The sequence below is a fragment of the Jaculus jaculus genome, chromosome 2 (genome assembly GCF_020740685.1).
Source record: "Jaculus jaculus isolate mJacJac1 chromosome 2, mJacJac1.mat.Y.cur, whole genome shotgun sequence".
Classification (NCBI taxonomy): Eukaryota; Metazoa; Chordata; class Mammalia; order Rodentia; family Dipodidae; genus Jaculus; species Jaculus jaculus.
In genome coordinates, this window is record NC_059103.1 from 96,551,125 (window position 1) to 96,570,391 (window position 19,267).

A 19,267-nucleotide genomic window follows, 5' to 3' on the forward strand; every position below is an offset into this window, starting at 1 on the left:
AGAGTAGGACAGGTGCAGTGACATTGAAACCTTTTTTATTTTGTGCAGGAATAAGGAGGATTCATATATCTGAAAGTAGTCAGAAAAGATGTAAATCAAAAGTCCTAGTCTTGGGCTGGAGAGATGGCTTAGCGGTTAAGCTCTTGCCTGTGAAGCCTAAGGACCCCAGTTCCAGGCTCGGTTCCCCAGGTCCCACGTTAGCCAGATGCACAAGGGGGCGCACGCGTCTGGAGTTCGTTTGCAGAGGCTGGAAGCCCTGGTGCGCCCATTCTCTCTCTCTCCCTCTATCTGTCTTTCTCTCTGTGTCTGTTGCTCTCAAATAAATAAATAAAAATTTTTTAAAAAAAAGTCCTAGTCTTAGTAAAAGTACCCAGGGCTGTCTGTAGGACAGAGGCTTCAGATGGAGAGGGAGGTAGATATCATTATATACTTCTATGTGTACTCCTTACTTCCATGATTCATGATGGAAATTTAAATGTCCTATTTCCTTCTTTCCAAAAAGTATTTTATACGCTTATATAATAGAGAGAGACAGAGATGATTGGGCATGCCAGGGCCTCTTACTACTGCAAATAAAATCCACACACATGTGCCACTTTGTGCATCTGGCTTTAAACGGGAACTGCAAAATCAAACCCAGGATGGCATGTTTTGCAAGCAAGCACCTTTAACTGTGGAGCCATCTTCCCAACCCCGAAAAATTCTCTTTTCTACATTTATAGGATTGAAAGTTTACTACATTCAGACAATCAAGATCATGTTGGGGGTAGTTGTCTTTAAATTTACTTCCTTCTTTTGAGCCATTCTGAAAACATCTAGCTGAATAAATGAAAATGTTAGGCTGGAAACATATAAGCCTAAAAGATGTTGCAGAAATCTGCCAGTTCACTGAAATGAGGAATTGATATTGACAAATGATATTGTCAGGTTTCTTACTCCTAGATGAATTCTGGGAGGGCTCCAAGTGTTTTTGCTGTATAGTACAGTTATCCATGAGAACTTGCAAGGCAGAGAATGTAATTCCTACCAAAAGCATGGGATTTGGAACTGATCCTGCCAGCCTTCCATACTTGGCTCTTCCACTAAGAATTTTATGTTGATTTAAGACAGTCAAGTGAAACTTAAATAGCAAGACACATAGATTAGTGGGAAAAAACATGCATATTTTATGAAATAACATAACTTCATAAAATGTTAAGCTAAGGGATCTTTATTAAAAGAGGACTACAAACTATTATAAATTTATATTTATATTATAAAACTATTATAAATACTGAACTTTTGGCATTAAATCTACTATCTATTATGCAGTTTTCTTTTATGCGTAAATAATCATCTCCTTATAAAATTAAAAATGTAGTTTCCCAGGACAAATTTCAAATTCTGTTTCATGAGATCTAGAATATGTGCAACTATTCAAAGAGATTCATTTGAGCACAGTGTGGCTGGGGAGAGCATGCTTTAACACCATCACTTTGGGGACCTGATGCTGACAATGAAAATACATGGGGGATAGCAAATAAAACTGTCTTCTCAGGTTTGAAGAATTTAGAAGTTGCTTAAGGGAAACAGTGACTAATTTACAACTAGTATTTGGGGAAGAGATCAACTGTCCAAATAAATGTATCTTTATTCTTTTTTTAAAATTATTTATTTATTTATTTGAGAGCGACAGACACAGAGAGAAAGACAGATAGAGGGAGAGAGAGAATGGGTGCGCCAGGGCTTCCAGCCTCTGCAAACAAACTCCAGATGCGTGCGCCCCCTTGTGCATCTGGCTAACGTGGGACCTGGGGAACCGAGCCTCGAACCAGGGTCCTTAGGCTTCACAGGCAAGCGCTTAACCGCTAAGCCATCTCTCCAGCCCAATGTATCTTTATTCTTGAGAGGAAGCAAGCTGTTTTATGGAGCTCCTTGGAACCCTTGAAAAGAGCAGGAAGAGAAATATTTCCATTATTCACAACATGCTTTAGTCCTTCATGTTAAATACGTAAAGTTTGCACTTGTGTAGACAAAGCTGGAAAACTCTACAGTTCTGGATATTGAATTCTTTAAGCACTATCCCTATATTACATCTCATACTATCCATACCCACTTCCTCTGGTCTCCTCAGTCTATGGAGTAATGCCTGACTCCTGGCCACCATAGACTGACCATTCGCAAGGTCAAACACGTTAGAGAGGAGAACAGGGGATGGAGCAACCTACTGTAGTTGCACAAAACATATGCCTTCTTCCAGATAGAAGAATGAAAAATCCATTACACTTAAAATTTCTTGGTTATCTTGCCTTAATTCATCATATAGACAACTTATTCTACAGAAAATTCTCCTTTCTCTCCCATCCACATTAACTGTAATCCTATAGTTTGGGTGGGGTTGGGTCTTCTGAAGACAGGTGTATCTGGCGTCCCAAGCTTATCCTTTTTGTATATTGCATATCGGTTTACTTGTAGGATCATAAGACCGAGAAAATGAATATACAACTCTCCACATAGTACTTCAAGTATAAAATACACTCTGTTACTGACAGCCTGAAGCCAAAGAGGCCAAGATCTACCTCTATTATGTTAAAATATTACCTAACACTACTTTCCCCAAAGTTTCTCTTATTTTCTTTTCCTTCACTGAGCATTGCTTTTGTCTTCTTCACGTCATCATACAGAGAACGTGGAAAAAGATTCGAGCTTGTTTGTTCTACAATCACATGATGCAACTTTTTAAGATTACTTGGGTTGAGAAATTACTAACTTTCCTTATTTATTTATTTATTTACTTTTGTTTTTCCAAGTTGGGTCTTGCTCTAGCCCAGACTGACCTGGTATCCACTATATAGTCTCAGGGTGGCCTCAAACTCACAACTATCCTCCTACCTCTGTCTCTTCAGTGCTGGAATTAAAGGTGTGTGCCACCACACCCAGTGACTTTCCTTAATTTTAATCCGCGGAGACCATCTTAGGCACAAAATAGGAGTGATTGAGGAAGGACTTTGAAAATTATTCTGAAGATGAATTTTGAATATTTCAAGGCATATAGGTCATGCTGCTGGCCATGCATTTAAAGTGGTATGGCTTAAATAAACAACTGTCACTCTATACTAGAAACAAATGTGCAGGATAAGTTTGGGAATGGTATTTGGCAGATTTGGATCGTTTTGGAAGATATGGAGGAAAATAATGTTTCATGATTATTCTAAATTCAATTTACAATTGATTTAATAGCTTTTCTCTTTGGTTTGATTATTACAATTGTTTAGGTTTATAACCTCCTTCTCTAATTACCATGATTTCTGGCCCCTTGTACTCCTCCTTCATTTCTTGCCAAGTAATGAAATCAAACCCTGCTGTGATGAAACTCTGTCATTTTTTCCAAACAGGCATTGTCTTTTTAGGAATCTTGAGAGTGGAGGAAGGGCAGAGTAAACATTGGGTTGCACGATTCATCTCTGAATCTCACTTTTCTGGGAAGTTTTCTCTCCCCCAAATCATTATAGATGAAATGACTCATATTATTAATTTTCCATGTGAGGGAAGCACCCTGAGACTGCTTGAGGATGACAGTTATGCTGCAAACATCTCCCCATCCTGAAATGCTGCTTGCATCTAGGCATGGCATCTTGCAGTGAATTGAATTGCTGAGTTTTTAGAGAATTACTATTACTTTTACTTGATATATTTTAGACACATCTAAATTTCTATTTTGAATTGAAAAACTATCTTTTGGGTCTTGGAAGACAGCTGAATCAGTAAAGTGCTTGCTTATGTGCATGAGGACTTGAGGTGATGCCCCAAATGCCCACATAAAAGCTGCTCACAGGGCTGAAGAAATGAGGTAACGGTTAAAGTACTTGCCTATAAAACCAAAGGAACCAGGTTCATTTCTTCAGGACCCTCGTAAGCCAGATACACAAGGTGACACATGCACATGGAGTTCATTTGCAGTAGTTGGAAGCCCTGGCATGCCCATTTTCTCTCTCTCTCAAATAAATAAAATAAAATATTTTTTTAAAAAGCTGTTCACAGTATTGTGCACCTGTGATCCCACAATTTGGGAGACAGAGTCAAATGGATCTCTGAGACTTGCTAGCTGGCTAGTTTAATAGAATTGGTGAGCTCCAGCTTCAGGGAAATATGTGTATTAATAAAATGAGGTGGAGAGCGATTGAGGATACTTGACCTGGAATCTGGCCTCACTAGTATATGAACACATGCACATGCACACACATGTACAAGCTCACATGTACACACATACTTGTACCCACACATGCACTCAAATAACAACATGCATACATGCACGCACAGCACACACACAGAAATTATTGTTGCATTAAGTTTACATTTCCTACTTGCAAATGTTGTGAGTTCTTAAATCTCTGCTTCCTTGGCATTGCATTGCTTCATGTGAAGTTTGAGCTGTTGGTGAAAAGTTTTCCCTCTGTTCTGCGTCATCTGATTGATGTTTTCCTGTTGTGTATGCAGAAGTTATTTATTTTTCTTATAACACATTCTGTCCAACTATATAATGGCATCTACCTAATAGCCCTTAAGAAATTTGTCTGCTACTCTAAAGATTTAAATTTTTGCTATGGTTCATCTGATAAACAAATTCAGCAAATACACAAAGGTTGCTAAATAAAATATTACATACTATAGTTTTATTTACCTTAATTTAGGTATAGGGTGTGAGTAATAAATTAATAAGTGGCTTCTAGTAATTTTCCTATTTTCAATGTGTATGATTTAAAATTTACTTCCAAATATAACTATACTATAATGTGAGCAGTTTTTCCTATACTCATAAGAAAGAAATAAAGATAAATATAGGTAGATGAAGATATGTATATATTTCACATCAAAATGATTAGTGATATCACCACATGTTAGTAATAATAGTTAAATTAATTTCTTTAAAAAATTTTGTTCATTTTTATTTATTTATTTGAGAGCTACAGACAGAGAGAGAAAGAAAGAGGCAGATAGAGAAAGAGAGAGAGTGTGTGTGAGAGAGAGAGGATGGGTGCACCAGGGCCTTCAGCCACTGCAAATGAACTCCAGATGCTTGTGCCCCCTTGTGCATCTGACTTACATGGGTCCTGGGGAATCGAGCCTCGAACCTGGGTCCTTAGGCTTCACAGGCAAGTGCTTAACCACTAAGCCATCTCTCCAGCCCAGCTAAATTAATTTCTACATAAGAGTAGAAATTATTTTCATTATACAAAATTATTTTTCTAAAGTAAAGCAAACAAATAAGATAAATGTTTTTAAATATCTTAAAGTTATATTTATATAGAAATGATCTTTTTGTGTATGCACATGCATGTGTGTGTGTAGAATATGTTTGTGGTATGGTGTAGTGTATGTGATATAATGTGTATGCATGTGTGTGTGTGCAAATACATGCACCCCATGCAAGAGTGCATGGAGGCCAGAGGAGAACATTAGGTGTCTCTTATCATTTACCTATTTCTTTCCTTAAGATGGGTTTTGCTTTCAATCAAGAGCTGGGGATCATCAGGGAGCCCAGCAACTCTCTCGTGTCTGCCTCCTGTTGACTGGGGTTACAGATATATGTGGCCACACCAGCTTTTTAAAAATGTATTTATTTGCAAGAAGAAAGAGAGATGAGAGAAAGCAAAGAGAGAAAATGAGCACACCAGGCCCTCTAGCCACTGCAAACAAACTCCAGATGCATGTGGCACTTTATGATATGGTTTCATCCAGTACTATGGAATTGAACCTGGGTCCTTAGGTTTTTCAGGCAAGTGCCTTAACCACTGAGCAATCTCTCCAGCCAACCCTAGATTTGCTTATTTATTTATTTATTTATTTAACAAAGAAAGAGGGAGACAGACAGAGAGAAAGAGAGAGAGAGAGGGAGGGAGAGAGAGGCACACACACAGAAAGAGGGAGAGAGAGAGAGGAGAATGGGTGAGCCAGGCCCTCCATCACTGTAAATGAACCCCAGATGTGTGTGCCCCCTTGTCCATCTGGCCAACGTAGCTCCTGGGGAATCAAATATGGGTCCTTTGTGTTTGCAGGCAAAGGCCTTAACGGCTAGTCCATCCCTCCAGCCCCCACCCTAGTTTAACATGGATTCTGGGAAGTTGAACTTGGCAATTTCTAGCCTGAGAGGCTCTGATGCTACTGAACTATCTCCCCAGCCCAAGTAAAATGATTTTACATTAGTAATGTGCCCCTTAAATGGTGTGATATCTTATATTCTGTAAAACCATATCACAAAGTTTGAATGAATTTCAACATCGGTTGCCATTTTAAAAATGAGATTTTTTTCTACTTGCATAGTGTCACTCACCTAGCTAAGGGTAGAGTTCTCTTGACTTGGAAGCCAAAGATTTGTTATTTTTAGGCAAATCAATCAGGAAGATACATTAATTATTAAATTATCAATGCATTTTATCTTTTTCTTCTTAACTATGAAACTTTTATAAAGTGTACTAAATATCTCGGTGCCAAAGTCTAATCACTTACAAAGTATTTACTCAGCACTTAGGGTTCGTGGCTTTGTAGTAAGTACACTCAAGCAAATGATATTCCCATTGTCCTGAAGATATAAGGACCTAGCCATACTTACTGGAGCTGTCCAAATTTAGAAGTGAACCCTTTTAGAGAAACATCCTGGACATTTGAAACCGAGACAAGTAAACAGATGTCTTGAGCCTGGAATTGCTACTCTCATAGCCTGGCTCTCATTTGTCCCCTTGAGATGTTAGGCCCCGCCCATGCAGGCCACTTGCTCTCTTTCAGGTCCAGTGGTGTTTGTCCTCCAGTTCTCTTGGCTCCAGCAATCCTCCCTCACTTCACTAGGACAAGTTTATTTCTAAAATGTTGGTTCGAATATCATTTCTTTTTGAAGCAGTTCATCAACCTCCAAAAGCTGAATATATTACTCATGGGTTTGAAATGGTATGATCATGTGCCTTGTTGAGATACCCATGACTATAAAGTTCTGGAGTAGCTATTTTGTTGTAATTTCACATTTCATTAAGTTAAATGAGATGATTCCCTGGACTTGGATGTACTTCAGTGGAAGAGCAGTTCTATAGAAAGCACAAGTCTCAGGTTTGGTCCTTGGCATTAGAAAAAAAAAAATCACAAAAATTATTCTTAACATTTTTCTAGTCCTATAAATTATATATTGTTTTTGTGTAGAAAAATGCATTCCTTTCCTCAGAAATTAAATTTGTATGATTTAAATCCATCTTGGATTGCTACCTCACTAAATGGAAGAGTGGGTTGATAAAGTTTCCTCTTGAGGTTTCTTATTTTTCTCACTTGTCATTGTAAGGTAAAGGGAATCCTGGTCTCTCAGGGCTTCTCTGGATGCCTTTATCTTGGCATCACTGAGGAGACTGAACAAACCAAGGGTTGTAGATAAGCAACCTCACAGCACATGCCACAAGAAATGAAAAGAAGGCGGCTTTAGGTTAATCTATTTCTCAGTTTAAAAAAAAAAATCTTTGAAAATAAGGAAATTATATGACAATTGAAGTGCCAAGTTGGTTTATGAATTAAAATGTTTCATGATATTCATTATATGGGTAAGACACCAAGTGAAATAGGAAACAGAAGGGTTATAGCAATTATTAGATACTGGCTTACATTGCCCATGTCACTGACTCACAAACATCATTTCCTCTTTCATCTGCTGAACTATCATCTCCTACTCAATGGCTACATCAGCTCTCTTTTTAGTAGAGATTATTTCAATATGTGTCACTATTTAGAAAAGTATCACATCTAAAAGGCCTTGATTTTTTTTTTGCTTACATTTCTCCAAAATTGCTTTGTGTATTGAGTCATAAAGATGTCCTAAAACTAGGTCAGCCACATTTGATTTTGTATGGTCATCATTTCTTTGTTTTAGATAAATATTATATATAGCCATAGGAATATGTTTTAAATTATTTTATGATGTTTTGAAAAATTATTTCCATTGTAACATCATTTTGAATTTTCCGATTGATCTCATGGGCTAGTTATAGATTTTTTTTTTCATTTCCCCCTTCTCCCTTAAACTGTCCAGTAAAACCAACATCTCTAAGCAATTATCAGAGTGAATGTAATGTCTGGTTTGTTTCTAAAAAGTCTCATTTAATGTTCAGGTACATATGAATACACTGCATGTTTCTGAATTCCATAGAGTGAATACTGTTGATTTTAAAAAAAAGTCAGACATAAAGAACATAATCATTTAAAACATGTCTTGCAAATTTTTTGAGGTCCTTACATTTTAGTTTACCCTATAATCCAAACCAAAGTCCTAAAGCATAGCATTAAACATTCAATAGTACTCATAAAAAGATGCATTATTGATTCAATCATGATTTGTTTCATTTTTTAAGAAAGAGTTGGTACTTTTTAAAATTTTATTTTATTTATTTATTTGAGAGAGGAAAAGAGGCAGAGTATGAAAGAAAGAATGGGCACACCAGGGCTTTAAGCCACTGCAAAAGGACTCCAGATGCATGTGCCACCTTGTGCATCTGGCTTACATGGGTATTGGGGAATCGAACCAAGGTCCTTTGGCTTTGCAGGTGTTGCAGTCCGGTTCACATTGCTGGTAGAAATCACCCAACAAAGAGCAGATTCTGGGAAAAAGAGATTTATTATGGCTTACAGGCTCCAGGGGAAGCTCCACGATGGCAGGGGAAAAGGATGGCATGAGCAGAGGGTGGACATCACCCCCTGGCCAACATAAGGTGGACCACAGCAACAGGAGGGTGTACCAAACACTGGCAAGGGGAAACTGGCTTTAATACCCATAAGCTGGCCCCCAACAATACACTCCCTCCAGGAGGCACTAATTCCCAAATCTCCATCAGCTGGGAACCTAGCATTCAGAACACCTAAGTTTATGGGGGACAACTGAATCAAACCACCACAGCAGGCAAGTACCTTAACTGCTATGCCATCTTTCCAGCCAGTTTGTTTCTTAATACCATCTCATGCTTTAATCTTCTTTCTTCAGGTGAGAAAGTCTCAGTATTCCAGTGATAACCAGAATATTTTTTACATTGCTTTATCATTTAATCATTGTCAAATTTAATCATTGTCTTCCTCTTCCATCTCTTTTGAAAAGTAACCTTTCTCTTGGAGAGCACTTGCAAGCAGAGACAGAGAGAAGAGAGACAGACACAGAGAATGAGCATGTTCAGGCCTTCAGCCACTGCAAACAGATACATGTGCCACTTTGTGCATCTGGCTTTACATGGGTACTTGGGAATCAAACCCAGGTTGTTAGGCTTTGCAGGCAAGTGCCTTATCTGCTGGGCTATCTCTCCAGCCCTCTAACAGCTTCACAGTCCCAATAAAACCTAAATTCTAGCAGTTGTTTTGCTTGAACTTGAAAGAAAATATATTTATTTTCATAAAAGATTCAATAATAGATTTTATTTATTTCTAGTTTTGCATTTTTACCAATCATGTTATTAATTTCAAATTCAGTGTATTTTTATTCATGAGAACTTTTGATTGTAAAAAAAAAAAATCCTGACTTAAAATGGCTTAAGGATAAAAGCCAAATCTATTGAATTTCATATGAGGAAGCTCCAATATTAAACCAAGGCTGGCTGCAATTATCATTAGTAATCTCTCTTAATATTGTCTTCTTCCTCAGGTAGTTAAAAAATCCTGCCATCTAAGAAATCTTGACAAAAGCACCCTTTTTCTCAGTTTGGGGAATATAATCAGGGCCTTATACCTGGTCTGCAAGTACTCTACTTCTAAGGTACATTCCCATCCCCTAAGGAGAGTTCCTTATTCCTTATTTGTTTCCAACAAATGGCCCAACCTGCTGCTAACAATTAACTTTTGTAGCAAAGAATAGAATACTGAGGGCTTAAGAGATGGTTTAGTGGTTAAGGTGCTTGCCTGCAAAGCAAAAGGACCCAGGTTCAATTACCCAGGGCCCACTTAAGCCAGATGCACAAGGTGGAACATGAAATTGGAGTCTATTTGCAGCAGCTGGACACCCTGATGAGCCCATTCTCTCTTTCTTTGTCTGCCTCCCTCAAATAAATAAAAAATTAAAAGTTGAAAAAAAATGAATACTGAAAGTTGCTATGTCTGGATCCTCTGTCCACTGCTGGAGACATCAAGTAAGAATGAGGTGAGGACAGTTTCACAAAGGAAAACCAGGAGGATTTTGTTGTGTGAAAGACAGATGGTGCTGGGAAGCCTAAGCAAAAATAGCTCTTCTTCACCCATTACTGTGGTCACTTGACTCCAGTGCTTACTTAGTTTTGTTGTCATCAAGAGGAGATCTACTCATTCCCATGTATAGATAGTGCCTAACCTTCCACATGTGATCCACCAATTCAAAAATCCTTTATTCAGTGATAATCTTAGGAGCTGTGACATCATGTAATGAATGACTGGGGATTTCTATTTTTTCCTTCAAATATTGTTTCCCATTTCTTGCATGGAGATATGCTTGTTTTGGTTTTAGGCCTAATAGTTTTCCAGTTTTATTTGACACTGATATCCCTGTAGGCAATAGGACCTTATACCACACTGAAATGATGTTCAAGAAGGATTTGCTTAATAGCTAGTGATAAGACAGTTTTTAGAGGGCAGCATCTAAATATGACAGTTTATATATTATTTGTTAGCATAGCATAAAAAATTTAATTGAGTTAATTGGACAATATTGCTTATTGTTTTTAAAAACATATTTCATAATTATTCAACTATAATAAAAATACAAACCATCATAATACATATAAAAGTAGAAAGCAACTAAGAAAATGACAAAAAGCTTCCTTACTCACAGGAGTTGAGAAAAATGAAGGCGTTTCAAGTTCCAAACTATAAGGAAGACAAAATATGCTGGCTAGCTATTAGTGCCACTAGGGTGTTAAGAATGTTTGTCAGATAAAAATACTCACAAAAAATTGATTTTAAAATAATAGGTGTTGGAGTCATAGAACTATTATGAAGGAAAAGTACAAACTAGTTATTGAGTAGAATTGAAAATTTACTGAAGTCTGCTACCTTGTAATAGCTTCTATATGCCAGAAACCTACTTAGCTATTTAGTTTAGACTAAAACTTAACTATGGTGAGGGAATGATGTTGGAGGGAAAGGCAATGCAAAGGTCACAGATAAGGATATACCTTTAGGTTTCAGAAGATGTGAAGGAGGGCTGGAGAGATGGCTTAATAGTCAAGGCACTTGCCTGGGAAGCCTAAGGACCCATGTTTGACTCTCCATATCCCTCATTAGCCAGATGCATAAAGGTGAGGCAAGTGCAAGGTCACACATGCCCACTAGGTGGCAGAAGTGTCTGGAGTCCAAATGTGGCTGAGGCCCTGGCCAATTCTCTCTCTGTCTTTCTGTCTCTCTCTAAAAAAAGAAGATGTGAAGAAGCCTAATGTGTTGGGATGGGATGAGCAAGAAGGAAAATAGGAGTATAAGAAGAGATAGAATGTCAATATATATATTTATACTAAAAAGCTTATTTCAAATGTTTTTGTCCTTTGAGTTTCTGCAAGTTAAGATGGTATGTTTTTAAAAATATTACTTGTTCTCTTAATATGATTATATTAATAGAGTGTGGACCATGGTCTGCTTTGATTAGATTTTTTTTTTTTTTTTTTTACTAATGTGGTGAGATGTATTATTACTACCCAAAGTCAAGTAGGTTGGAAGGATTATATTTGGTTCTGAGGTTCATCCAAATCACTGTGGCTTGGAAATAACCTTAGACTTGAAGTTTTTCTTTCCCTTTTCCACTAAAAACTAGTGTCCTAGGTCTACTATGGTCTGTGTGAAGTAAGGCCATTTCAGTAGGGCTTTTGGTTTCTAGTTTGTTTTTGTTATTTACAGGCATACTTAGTATGGATACATCATGTGTTGGTACCATCCTTTTCTTCCTCCTTCCTCCATTCAGCAGGGAGCCCTCCTCAGTGGGATTGTGTGTTTTCCTCATAGTGTTGTGGTAGCAGCGGTCAGTTATTAGGGAGAGGCAGTGCCTCTGGGCATGGTGTCCTAAAGTGTGGCTCTGGCTCTAACAATCTTTCTGCCCTTTCTTCCAAAAAACTCCCTGAGCTGTATCAGGTGTGTTTTAAGTCTACTTCAGTGATGAGCTCTTAAGAGCCTCTGGATCTCTGCTTTGGTGGGTATTGAATGTCCTCAGCGTCTGTCTCCTTCACTCTGACACTGATTGTCAGGTTCACCATGGAAGCTGCATTCTTGCTCATCTCCCCAACTCCTCTGTGGTTTCAGCTGGGATTGATTAGATGTTTTTATCTATTTTAAATTCTTCATTTCACAACCTTATTTTATAAGTAGAAATTACCCATTTCTTAAAGTAATATAGTGTCCTTGTGTGGAAGAGGAATGATAATGAAAATGTTAAGGTTCAAGGATAGAAAGCTGCTCTCTGTTGCTGAGGGCCCACAGACTAGATAATGTCAAAAGGTCACCACCTTGCTGCAGAGCGTGTCTTAAAGTGGGTAATGCAAATGACCTCCCTCTAGGGTGTTAGAAGCATATTCAAACTTACTTCAGTGGAAATTGTTGGAAGTGGTGCTCAAGCAGTGTCAAGATTGTTTGGACCTTACCACCACTGATGATCTGAGCAATGTAGACCAGTTGTTCACAGCAATCCTCAGTAAGTGTAGAGGGTAGATTTTATTATTGTAACTTAACTTACTACTTAACGATACCTATGGATTATTATTGTAACTTAGCTTACTACTTAACTATACCTATGGACCCTTGGTGAAACTATCATCAAGGTTTTGACTTCCCTTCTAACATTTAGCTTCTACACACATACTCACAAACACAAATACTGTTAGGCTATGTTTTAACATGTTAGGCTTTCCTTACTTTACCAGATACCTTGGAAATAGTTGCATGTGATAATTATTTATAAACACTGCTCTATCTACTTCTATATTTATGAACTTACTGCATATCCATCTATCCAGCAGTTTACATACTATGTGCTCAGTCTCTTTTCCAATATTAGTCTCTGCCCTCTGTTCATCAGCATCATTTTTTTTCTCACCAAATACTAATTTCTTTCCTTTCTGGTCACAACACAGAAAGTCCTCCAAATATATCTGAGTTTGAATCTTTTATCCATTAAAATACAGCAAGACATAGCCTGATATTTCTCAGCAAAGACACACAGACTCAGGGATGGGTAAATGGTTCAGTGGATAAAGGCAGTTGCAAGCACAGCCTGTTGACCCAGATACACTTCCCCAGTATCTATGTAAAGCCAGACAGATGAGGTAGTGCATGAATATGGAGTTCATTTGTAGTATAGCAAGAGGCCCTGGCATGCCCATATTCTCTAGAACTTTTAATCTCTCTTTCTGTCTACTTTTTTTCTCTCTCTCTTTACATCACTCCAAATCAAATTAAAAAAAACAACAACAAAGGAATAGACTTGTGGGTTAGGTCAGATGATATTGGACCATTCACTGTGATTCTGGTGGCAGATGGTATTATAGGAACATGACCACCAGAAACCTTGACTTGCAGCCACCTCAAGAAATGTAGAGGAGAAGTAGTTCTTAATGAAACAGGATCTTGGAGACAAAGATAGGAAACTGGGCATCTGGGCATCCCATTCAGTAAATGCCTTCATGTAAGTATACTTCCTCTCAATAGTGTCATTTGTAAAATTGAGTTTTTGGAAATGGTCTCTAGCTTCTGGACCCACATTACTATTACCCACCCCACTCTATGTAACAGAGTGCCTTCGGACCTGAACCAGACATAATACCTGATTGAGGATGTGCTGTAAATGCACAAGTACCTCAGCACTAACAGTCTGCAACTCAGCCATCCCATACACTTATGTTCCAATCTCTCAGGACCTCCCCCAAATTATTCGGGAAAAAACACATGAAGCCATTTTATTATTTTAAATATTTTATTTTTATTTATTTATTTATTTGACAGAGAAAGAGGGATATTGAGAGGATGAAGGGGGGGGGGAGAATGGGTGTACCAGGGCCTCCAGCCACTGCAAATGAAATCCAGACACGTGCACCCCCTTGTGTGTGTAGCTAACGTGGATCCTGGGAAACCAAATCTGGGTCCTTTGGCTTTGCAGGCAAGTGCCTTAACTGCTAAGCCAACCCTCCAGCCCCATTTTTATCATTTTAGTATTACAGTGTATATCATTAAAAGATAGAGAATTTTAAAAACTGACATTTATGATACCCATTATTATACCTTAAAATGAATAATAGCTCATGAATTTACTGGTATACCATAATATCACACTTGCATATTTGTTTGCTTGATCATCTCATTTATCAACCATGCATACAATCATTGTCTGCATTTCTTAATTGTATTTTAATTTGTAAGGTTCCTCCTTCATCATCCTCTTTCTTTGTAGCTTGTTTCTGGCGCTTCACATAAAATCCACATCATTTGTCATGTAGATTTTCACATGGTCAGAATTTGACTGACTTCACCCCCATGGTGAAACTTATTAACTGCATTCCTCACTTCCCCATATATATGAAAACTAGTTATTCAGTCAAGAGGCTTGATTGGATTCAGATTCAACTTCATGACAAGAATGCTTCAGAGATGGGCATGCGGCTTACATGTAGCAGTTTGTGACAGTGTGCTGTGTCTGTTTCTGCAGTGTGTCAAATGCTGATCATGACTGAGACTCCATGAATCCTGATGGAACACAACACAGCAGTGTTTGAATTCTGTACTTACCTTGTATATTGTAAGTTAACTTTTAGATGGAAAAAAGGCCTTTTCTAGAATTCATTTAATAATCCTAAAATATGATGTGAGGACAGAAAAGACAAGATAAATGCTGCCTTTTCCTCTTTATAAGTTTTCAAAATAACTATGTGTTTACTTTGCATTTACCAGATGCAACTTGGGATTTTTGGTGCTATGAGTGATGGCCTAACTATATTTTAGGAGTTTTCATTTGCCGTAGTTATCATCCTATTACTGTGTAATGTTTCAGTGTGGTTACCTTAAGTTGGGTCCTAAATTCTCGAGGCATGTGTAGTATTAACTTCAAAGAAGTATCAACTTCTTTGACCTCTGAATTGTCAAGATGACTGGCTAATTTTGAATACTGCTGAACTCAGACTTTCAGTTACATTTTTAAAAACAGAAACCTGAATCATTCTAGTAGGAAGTTGGGTGATATTGAAGATTTGAGCTCCAGTGTTCAGGGTTTGTTTTCATTTAGCGTTGTGCCCCTTACATGTGTTTCTTCTTTCTCCAATACCAAACACTGTGGTCCCTTACCACACAAATGGAATTACCACCCCATAGAAGCCACAGAACAGTCTTGGGACAAAAGTACAACCCTGCCACTAAGAAATGATTATTGAAAATCATTCAAAGTTGAAAAAGTATTTCATAGTTACATACAATATCTACACAACTATACAGCACTCTGTAAAATGTCTAGTTCATGTTCATGGTGAACTTCTATTTAGTTCTCCTTTTATTTTTGTTGTTATTTCTTAAAAGCCAAAGCAAAAACACACACACATTTACACACATGTAGATAGATAGATGATGGATACATAAAGAGAAAGAGATAAAGTTATATCTTTCCCAGATAAATTCCAATATATAATACACATTTTACAGTTAGTTTTTTTTTTTTGAGTGGACTTTTTTTTTTTTTACTTTTACTTTGTGAATCATGCCATGGTAATATATAAGACTTTCATAATATGTACTATATAATATATAATATATATGTACAATATATAATTCTACAATTTATGCTTTTCTCAAGTTTTGTAATATTATATGACATGCTACTGATATATTGTGAGCTTATTCAAGCAATATTGAACTGATGCAAATTTTGGCTGCTTATAGTCTTTTAAAGTTACAGATACTTTTATAAATGCCCATATGTCTATTCACTTTCTCACTGTGTGTGTGTATGTTGTGCATACATAAGTATCTGTGTGTTCATATGTTTGTGCCTCAATGATCCTCCTTCCTCTTCCTCCCCAGCACTGGGATTACAGGTTTGTTCTTACTCTCAGGTGGATTCTGGGGATGTGAAACCAGGCCCTTATGCTTGCCTGGCAAGCATTTTAATGACTGAAGTATCTACTCACCAGACTTTCTTATTTTTTATTAAAATATATTTGATATGTATTTCTGAAATTGTGATTATTCAGTGAGTCAAACAACAAACATGTGTGTAACTTTGTTCCATAAATGAATCCCCCACCATACTGGAAGATGTTTTCCCATCAGCATGTATTGCTTTATCCTAGCATGTATTGTGTTCTTATGGCCTTGATGAAGAGAAATGACCAAATATTTTTAAATTTACAATCTGGTAACTAAGAAATGGTACAGAGATACAGTTTTAAATTTCATTTATCTTATTATATACAAGATTTTTCTTATTATAAAAAATAAATGTTTTCTGCTAAACTCACTGCTCATAAGTCAACATAAATTTTTATAAGAATTTGTTGGAATTCTTTACTTATTCAGAAAATTTTTATATATCAGAAAATTTATTGCTTGCCCCCAGATATAAAATGAAAAGGCTTTTAATATTTATCATTAAAGTTTTCACTATATTTTATAGTTATTTTTACATGGAAAATCTCATTTTTGTAAAATCAGGTTTTTCTAATCTTTTATCTCATGATTCCTGGATTTTAAGCTCATAGACTATCCTGTTATGAAGGAATTTAGTTTGCAGATTGATCCATCTATATTGTTTTCTTTCTGAAATGTACCATGTGCAGTGTTAAGAAATGATTCAATTTTTAAGGCTTTTCATATACTATTTAGTTAATATTTTGACTTAAAAACCCATCGTTTTCATATCTAATTTCAAGTTATATATCAAAGCAATACTAATAAAAAAACATCATAGGACCTGCTCCAAAGCAGGATTAATGGAATAAAATAGAAGATCCTGGTATAAGTTGATTTAACTACAGCCATTTTTCTCTCTTATCTCTGCCACCTGGGAATTCTTCCAAACGCTCCCAGAAGTTCCTTCGTGGAAAATGAAGATTTCTGGAAAGATTGCCTTTTCTCAAAAAACTTGACCCCAGACAACTGATGTCAGGACTAGACTGACTAGACCAGCAGTGCATCCAGGTAGATGACATATAAACCCAAGTCTCCAAGTGGGCTTCTTAAACCTCTTGTGCCTCTTTGGGCAAGAGTTTTGTCCTCCTTCCTTTTCACAAATTCTACATATAAACTAATAAAATCTTCCTGAACTTTTACCCTCTGGTCTGTGGGTTTTAATTTTATGAATTCATAAGAAAAGAATCCAGTTCCGGTTAAGATGGCGGCATAGGTACCACGCCAAAGCAGCCTAGGGGGGAAAAAGACCAAAAAAACTCAGCAAAATACACACTTTTACTAAAAAGTGAGGTGTATAGGAAATTGAAGCAGCAGCGGAGAAGTAGAAGAGTTCCAGAGCATCCAGAGCCTGCACAGGTGAGAAAAGCGGCACCGGCAACTCAGCCAACCGCTGCGGCTGCGGTGCACCAGAAAGCCGCCAGACTTGGCTCGAGCCGCAGGAAAAGCCAGGTGCGGGAGCTTTCCCTCACACCGCGCTCTCCGCAACTCGGGAAACGTGAGGGGAGAGCGGCAGCAAGCATCGGAGGAGCAGACCGCGAGGTAAAAGGACATGTGGAGCAGTGAGAGAACCGGAGCAGCTGCGGCTCCCTCCCCTTCCCCACCGCCTGAGCCCAGCTCTGGCGAACAGAGCAGCGGCCCGGGACCCGGCCACGCCAACTTGGGCTGACAGTGGGACCCAAGCAGGAGCAGAGTTCAGCAGCAACATCAGCGGCTCCAGCACCGGTAACAGCGGCCCCAGCAGCAGCAAACACAGGAGTGGCAGTAGTGGCAGACTCGGCAGCAGCAGCTTCAGGGCGAGCAGCAGCAGTGGACACAGCAGCAGCAGCTTCAGCAGCAGGGGTGGCTCCAGCAGTGGCAGCTACAGCAGCAGCAAAGGCAGCAGCAGCGGCTCAGTTTGCCCCACAGGAAAAGCAAGTGCCCAGCTCCAGAAATCAGAACAGCAGCCGGACGACCCAGGTAGCAACTTGACTGAGACCAAAAATCATCCAAGGTAACTGGGATTGCACCAGGGAAGGGTCTCACTTGGTCACAAGCTGACTTGGATCCCTCAACAGAATAGAAATCTTAACCTCTTTGTTGATAGAGGATCTGGTTGTTATAATAACTACTCTTGCATACATACTCGGAGCTGTTTTTGATTGAATGTGTACAGTGTTTAGTTAAATTTTAGAATCTACCTGTATTTTATTCCACTCAGCCTGCTTGAATACTCCTATAGCAGGGAAACTCAACCCCTAAGAACATCTTTGTAGATACTCTGAGAGTCTTAAGAGCCACACCTAACACCTTAAGGTCCTACCCTGAAAATATATTACATCAAATCAATTGATACAGCTAAGAATACACAGCTAGCTAGAAAATCCAAGCATTAACTTAATCCAAGATGCAAAATTATATACATTATAACACAAGAAACACTAAAAAGCAAGACAATATAAATCCACCTAAAAGTATTAATGCATCAGAAATGTCCTCCAGTGAGAAAGAGTTAGAGGAAATGCCTGAGAAAGAGTTCAAAAGAATAATTATAAATATGTTCAAAGAGGTCAAAGAACACATGAAAACAATCAAAGAAGAAATCCAAGAGGAAATCAAAGGAATCAAAGAAGAGGCAGGACACCAATTTAATGAAATAAAGAAGGCAATACACGACATAAATAGGGAAATAGAAATAATAAAGAAAAACCAGTCAGAATTACTAGCAATGAAGGACACAGTTAATGAAATAAAAAACTCTGTAGAAAATCTCACCCGTAGGATGGATGAGGGAGAGGACAGAATATCTAAGCTAGAAGACCAGGTGGCAGACCTAATGCAGTCCAACAAAGAGAAAGACAAACTTATAGAAAAGTATGAGTGGGAATTTCAAGATATTCGGGACACTATGAAAAGATCCAATATAAGAATTCAGGGCATAGTAGAAGGAGAAGAACTCCACTCCAGAGGCATAGTAGGCGTCTTCAACAAAATCATAGAGGAAAATTTCCCCCAAATTGGGAAAGAGGTGCCAATACAGATACAGGAAGCCTTTAGAACCCCAGCCAGACAAAACCCAGAAAGAACCTCTCCTCGCCATATTATAATCAAACTTCCAAACACACACACCAAAGAAAAAATATTGAAAGCAGTTAGAGAGAAAAATCAAGTTACCTACAAAAGC